General features: G+C 37.5%; 1 non-coding gene across 1 annotated transcript; it reads right to left on the minus strand.

Moving 5' to 3' along the window:
• Window positions 1–6434: 6434 nt before the first annotated feature.
• On the minus strand, window positions 6435–6540 carry LOC140853562 (small nucleolar RNA R71). The gene has a single exon (XR_012136632.1). It is a non-coding gene; the product is annotated as a small nucleolar RNA R71 (small nucleolar RNA).
• Between the last annotated feature and the right edge of the window lie 1312 nt (window positions 6541–7852).

The raw sequence follows: 7852 nt of genomic DNA on the forward strand, positions 1-7852 counted from the left end.
CTCAGAGTAGCACCCTCCCATAATGGTCTAGTCCTGCTCTACTGTGACAGCACTGGTGCCATTGCTCAGGCAAAGAAACCCAAAGCATACCAGCGGATGAAGCACATTTTGCACCGCTTCCACCTGGTCTGGAAGATCATGGATCAAGGTGACGTTGACTTTTAGAAGATCGATGGAAAGGAGAACCTGGCCGACCCCTTCACTAAAACTCTGGCGATAAAGGAGTTCGACAACCACAAGTTGAAGAAGGGTATTAGATACTGTGCCGAGTGGCTTTAGGACAAGTGAGAGTTGTTAGAAAATATGTCCCAAAAGCCAATCGTCAGCCTGTTGACGGTTGAGCAACCTTGTATTGTAATTGATTTGTTAATAAAAAAAATATATTTTTAGTATTTTCATCATAAGTTTTCATCTTCTAATGAACTCCATTATTGTGATGAAATCTTTAGGACTATTTAGGTTCGATAAAGAGAAGATTTATCGATTAGTCCCTAAAATTATTCACGATCAAATGATAGGCTGTTAATAAGGACGACAGCTTCTATCGAGCATAGGTCGCTGTAGGCCATATGGGTTAGTTGTCCTCTTAATCAAGGAGTGTGGAGATACTAGTATGGCATACAGGTGAGATGTAAGAGTACATCATCATTGAACGTGACCAACTCTAGAGTATTCTGTTGTCGAGAATGTCTCTGATGGGATATAGGTATAAATGTCCCTTAGATCTGAGATCGCCTCAATGACTTGCAAGCAACTCACTATGCTTTGGTACTGGACTAACTGAATTTCTAATTCAGTGACGGAAGGCTTCTAGGCATAGTCAAGTACTTGTGAAGACAGAGTGTGATCAAGATGGAATTGTCCACTCCAAGAGTTGGAGAAGAATGAGTCACTGTATTTCAATTTTGCAAAATCTTGATCAAGATAATCCATCAGATGGATTTGATATTTTGAAATACAATGTGGACAACCTGATCAGAGTTGACAGTTGAACTCTGAGGTGTCCTATGAGCATTTTGGTCAAAAGGATGAATTATATGGAAACTATATCCACATGGTTTCTAAGGATGTTGTTTTACACATTCGACCTATCCGACCGTCAGGTACCATTACCAGATGGTCACTTTGATTGGTATCGAAATTTATTTCTATGCTACCGACTTAGGTTCGAACCTATGAGATCATACACATTAGAGTATACAATCCGATCGGATGGTTGATCAACGATTAAGAATCGTTCTAGGGTTAAATGATCAATACGATTGACGTTTAACCTAGTGCAAGTGTTGCAGGAGGATCGATTAGCAATTTGATTGTTAATTGACTTAATTTGATTAAGCCAATGGATTGAGATTAAGTCTAATTGAATATGATTTAATTATATTTAGTTTGAACTTGATTGGATCAAGTCCAATTGGTTTATTGGATAAGCCAAGTGCAAGAAAAAACTAGTCCTAGTTCAATTAAGACTTGGGTCAACTTAATTTCTAATTCGATTAAAAAATTAAATTAGATTTAAATCTAATTTAATTTGATTAAATTAAATTTTTAATTGGGTTAAGACCTATTTTAATTAGATTGATTTGATTTTGATTTGATTTGGTTTGAGAAACCAAATTTGAACAAGTCATAGATTGAACCTTAGTTAGACTAGGATTCCACCTTGCGCCACCTTAGCCCCCCACGCCCTCTCTCTCTTATTTTATGTAATAAAACCTTTTCTCCCAGGCCTTCATGCATGTCCAAAGCTTTTCACTCTTTCTCTCTTACATGGAATGTGGTTGTGGACCAAGTCAAAGTAGGAATTAGTTTGGATTTCAAATTCTATGAGATAGAATTTTAAGAAACCAAAACTTTTTCCTTGTGGCACTGATTTTACCTAGATTTTTTTTGAAATTTTCATGGGTTTTATGGCACATATTGTGCACCCTTTTCTGGTGGTCCATGGTAGAAAAAGGAGGGGGCACCCTAGAGTTGGGCACCCCTTGTCTTGCCCTGTTTGGATTTTCCTTGATAAGGTATTTGACCTAGACAAGGATTCTTTATATCTCTTGATTTAAGATGAATTTCTTCTTAAAATTTTTTTGAAGTATAGAGCATTGAGAGATCTTTGGGGCATATAAAAATTAAGAAGAAAGAGTGTTGGGGCATGAAGATATAATAGACAAAAAACTAAGTGTCTGGGTCAGAGCAAAGAGAAGAAGAAGAGAGTCTTCTTCTAGGGTTGCTGAGTTCACCTCTTCTCTTCCTCCATCTGTGAGTTTTCTAAGAGTGTCTCATATCTAAAATTTTTTCTCCTACTTCTCATCTTTGGAAGAGTTTAAATCAAGAAGAAGGAGGCATCTGATCGGCCATCGAAGAAGGATCAGCACAGTATGCTAGTACTAGCATACTGTGCTGATTTTCTGGATCAGGACTTCTGATCGTGATTCGTGGGCTCATGTGGATGACTCCTAGAGGTCGGATTCATGTGTGGCTTGCAACATCATCCTTAAGCCTAGATCAGCAAAGTTAGAACATCTAACTTGCAAGATAATAGATCTGATCTATTATATTTTACATACATTAGATGTAGTATAGAAATATGTTGATATGATCAACATGTAGTTCTTGCTCTTTATATTTTAATTTTTGATTTAATATCATGTAATAATCATGTAATAGGATCTTAAATCTTTAGATTTTCTGGTTCTATAAGATAAATTTTGATTCATTTTAGTCTTCCGCTGCCTGATCTTGAAAAAGTTTCAAGATCTAACCCTGAAATCCTAGATCTGGTTCCTTTAGTTCACACGTCTCTTCGATGAAGAATCCTTCTCACATATGAACTCTTATTCAAATAATGTGTCATTTGGTGATGGCCTTCCTATTTTAATGAAGGTTTATGTGGCAAAATTTTATGATAATCTGATGTGGAAAGAGATGCAAAAAGCATCTCGTTCTGGGCATGCACACGTGGGAAGGCAAGAATCGACGTATCATCCCCTGAAGAGTCCTTCTGTTTAAAGACTCTCAGATAAGTGATATGAGGACTTGATATACCTTTTCAGATGAGGCATGCCTTTTTTGTTAGCACTATGTCTGGTGCTATAAATAGAGGATGGCAGATGGGGTGATCATTTAATTCTTACATCCCCTATCCACTCTCTCTCTCCCTCTGTTACAATTCTAGGATTTAGGACAAGGCTTGTTCTTTTAAGACAAGCCTAATCTTAATAGCTCTAAGGTTTTAAGATATCTAGAAAAAGGTGGTCAAGTCTAGTGGATGGTTCAGAAAGGTTCAGACTCAGATTTGGAGGAACATCTGATTGATTGGTGGCTTGTTGAGTTCTAAGAGCTAGAACTCTTGAAGCAAGGTGAAGAAGGAGTGCTGTCCTTGGTTCAATTTTCATATGGATCACCATTGAAGGGCAAACACTTGGATGCCTCATAAAAATTAGATTAGTATTATAGGTATTCTTCTGATCCAACTTTATTTTATTGTACTTTGATTGATATAGTCAAGAGTTTCTGGGCATTAGGGTTTTTGATGCATCGGATGTTTTCAATAAAAATTTTAAACACCTAATTTTTTTGCTGTGCCACCGAAACCTAATAGTGGTATCAGAGCCTATCTTGATCTATATAATCAAAGGTTAAATTATTATCTTGATTGTGATCAAGCATGGGTTTTTAGTTTGGTTCAAGTCGGCTCAAGGGTTGAACCTGATTGAACATCCAAACCCTAGTGTCTTAGAGATATATTTTAAATATAAAATGAATGATGTATGTGTAGAATTTTTTTAGTAGCTTAGTACTCTAATTGAGATTCATCACCAGGCTGTCTGGTCATAAGAGCAAGTAGGGTTCAGAGACCCTCTCTTCCTATTCAATAGGGTACTCTTATGACGTGTATGGATGTCACTGTGATGTCCTGATAAACACTTAATTTAAGTCATTTAAAGTAAAAAATTATATTTAATTTATTTTATTTATTAAAAATTTAATATTTTTTTATGTTTTATAGGAAAGATGATCGTCGATACAAAGAGTCCAATTCATAGATCAAAAAGACTCAAGTTTGAAGAAATTTGGACTTAAAATAAAATTAAAATAAAAGAAGGATGTATATGGTATTATAGAAAATGAAGATACTATGCAAGGAATCCAAAAGGATATAGATGTCATTGTGAAGAAACAAAAATTTCTTTTTGGAATATAAAAAAGTTGTTTCACATGGAATACTCCTGGGCTTGCGAGTGGGCGCGCGAGTGCGCGCGCATGAGCGTGTGGACGCGGGGTGGACGCGGGGCGGATGCGGCGTGGGCGCGAGCATGGGCACGGGTGCAGCATCGCGCGGGTGTGGGCGCACGGCGAGCGGGCGCGCGACAGACGGGTTCGCAGGAAGTTTTTGATGGCGGTCGAACAGATGCTTATTAAAGGAAAAAATTAATATTTAGAAATATTTTGAGAGGAAAGATTTGTATTTTCTTTAGTCCACATCAGAAAATCATATGAAACTCCTTCCTCCTAACACCTATAAAAAGACTTTTGTACTCCCATTGGAGGGAGAGCCCAGAAATTTTTCTAGAGCCTTGCATAGAGGAATAGAAAGGGACTACTTCATGAGCAGCTAGGCTAGCAGTCTCAGGAGTGGAGAAGAAATTTTGTAACGACACAGAGATGGTTTATTGTTCTAAACTTTCCTGTATTTCTTTATATGTAATAAAGATTATGCTTTTTATTTAAATCGTCATGAGTTCTTTATTTATTCCCTTTCATATGCTTTTATTTATGCTTTCTTGTTAGATTAATATTAGGAACAACTTTTACTTTCCGGAGATGCACCGTGATCTACGGATACGGAGCGTGCCGAGGAAAGAAGAGTTATTTACCTAGTACTTTTTGGAGATGCGTCGTGATCTACGGGTACAGGGCATGCCGAGGAAAGACAGGTATTTTTTCTAAGATTAATCACATCTATTTAATTAAAAAAAAGAGATACAACTCTACTAGTGCAAAATTAATTCAAAACTTCTGAGTTCTTTATTTCCTAATTACATCAATTTTAAGATAATTTATTTTCTAAATCAAAAACAACGCTTCTTTCTTTTATTTTGCAATCTCAACTTAGCCCAAGGTCCCTGAGGATACGATCTCGACTCATCCTACCTACGTAGTGAGTAGAGTTATTTTTGGTGCTATCAATGACTACGCATCAAATTTTGGCGCCGTTGCCGGGGACCTTGGTACGGTTGAATTAAAAAAAAAAAAAAACCATTGACACTTCATAACACTTAACTAAAATAGTGTAACCCCAAATATAAAAATATCTAACTTGATTGGACACCTTGTTTCTTTGCATCTCATCTCCATAATTAATCTTAAGGGCAATAACCCATTAATCAGATAAGGTGGGGATTTGATCACCCTTCCTTGGCCCACAAATCACTACCTTGCATTTGCATAACCTAGACCTTAATCTAAAATCAACTAGACGTCAGCCCTAGGAATTTCGAGCTCAATAGGATAAGAAAGCTCTAGAGTTGAACCGAGTGCGGATTGGTTAATTGCTCGGTGTCTAAGGCAAGTGGTTAAAGAAAGTGGTTTTCAATTGGTTCTGTTGACTGACCTGGCCAACTCAGTTGGTGTCTAAGGAAAGCAACGAGCAGGGAACCTCCCACATCTTACGCTTACCTGGTCGAGTCAGTTAGTCAGTCTTGAGCTTGGAGTGCTCAAAGGCGGTCTTGAAAGTTAGGAGCTGTCTAGATCTAAGTTAACCTTAGGATAGAGAGTCTATGCTTGTTTAAGTTGATTGCAATTAACATCTAAACATTAACTAATTTCTCCCTTTTCATAGATTTAAGATTCTTAGGTTCTTCTCTTTAGATTTTCTTCATTCTTTTCTCACTTTATTATAAATATATATATATTATAATTTTTTTTTTCTATGTTTGCTCTACAGTATAATTGTAAGGTGTATGCTTGGCCGTAGATCATTACGATCAGAAATCTAACCTTTTGATCCAGAAATAGAAAGAACCTTTAGAGCCAACAGACGTAAAAATATGGACCGAAATCAGGAGAATGATCCACCTAAGCAATTGAAGGAGTACTTTACTCCTTCCATATATACCTACTCTCCTTGTATTCAAGTGCCCCCTGTGGAGGCCACTCAATATGAAATTAAGTCCAGTATAATCTAAATGTTATCTTCATTTTATGGACTTAGTAATGAGGACCCTTATAAATATCTTGAAGAATTTCTTGAGATATGCTCAACTGTCAAAATTCACAACTTCTCCGATGATGCTCTTAGGTTAAAATTATTTCCTTTTTCACTTAAGGACAAAGCCAAATACTGGCTACATACTTTGGATTCCATGACTATATCAACTTGGGACCAGCTGTAAGGAGAGTTTCTCAAGAAATATTTTCTCATAGGAAAAACTAATCAAATAAGGAAAGCCATAACTAGTTTTTCCCAATTAGATGGAGAAATATTTCATGAAACATGGGAGAGATTAAAGGATCTTATTAGAAAATGTTCCCACCATGCTGTACCCAAGTGGCAGTTAATCCAATATTTTTATGATGGGCTCTCTGAAAGACATCGACAAATGGTCGATGCATCATGCGGTGGGACATTCATACTGAAAAGTGAGGATGAGGCATGACAACTGTTTGAAATTTTAAGTGAAAATTCATTACATCATATGTCTGCCTCTATTAGAGATAAACCCATGTTAAACCCAAAGAGAGGTGGAATATATGAAGTAGGAAATGCCATAGATATCCATCATAAGGTAGATGAACTGTCCCAAAAATTAGATCGTCTTCTAAATACTGGACAATCTCCGATTCCACCTAACCCAATCCAAGAAGTTTGTGCATTGTGTGCAAGTCCGAACCATTTTGTTAGTGAATGCCCAGCCGCACCTCAATTTTCTGAGTTTGTGCACGAGCAAGTTCAGCAAGCTCAAGTCCAACAAGCTCGCAGATCAGGAAACGATCCATATTCGAACACTTATAACCCCGGTTGGAGAAACCATCCAAATTTTTTCTGGAGACCACAACCAGTGGTTGGTCCTGCCAGACCTCGACCTCAATATCAGGACCGAACATATAGGCATGGACCATACCATCAATTTTAAAATGTTCCTCAACCATTTACTACTGGTCACAGCTCAGCTTTTGAGGAAAAAGTTCTGAAAGCACTAAAATGATTAGAAGTCAACACTCAGACCCTTAACTCTCACACACAATCCATTGCTAAGCTAGAGACCCAAATAGGTCAACTAGCGACTGCATTCAGTAGGGGAAAGGAGAAAAATTACCTAGCCAACCCGAGAGCAACCCAAGAGGATAATTTGTGATTGAGAGTTCTAATACCCCAGAAGCTTTTTCTGAACATGCCAATTCAATCATACCTCTGAGAAGTGGGAAGGTCATTGAATACACTAGTAAAACCAATGAGACCGATCCTAAACCTCTAACCGAATCCAAATCATCCAAGAACAAGGAGGACCTGAAAATAGAGAAGGAACCAACTGCACCGGAATCATCTTACTTGCCTAAAGCCCCATTTCTGGATGCCCTGAAAGCTCCTATTCCTGCAGATAAGAAGGGAAGAAAACTTGATGAGATGTTGGAATTGTTTAAGCAAGTTCAAATTAATCTTCCCCTTCTAGACGCAATCAAACAGGTCCCTGCTTATGTCAAATTTTTGAAGGATTTGTGCACCCAAAAACGTAAATCTAGATCATAAATTCTAAAGAAAGTACGTCTCACTGAATAGGCTAGTTTTGTCTTCCAGCATACCACTCCTCCAAAGCTTAAGGACCCAGGAGCCCCCATCATTTTCTGTGTTATA

This window comes from Elaeis guineensis, chromosome 13 (assembly GCF_000442705.2).
Source record: "Elaeis guineensis isolate ETL-2024a chromosome 13, EG11, whole genome shotgun sequence".
NCBI classification, from domain to species: domain Eukaryota; kingdom Viridiplantae; phylum Streptophyta; class Magnoliopsida; order Arecales; family Arecaceae; genus Elaeis; species Elaeis guineensis.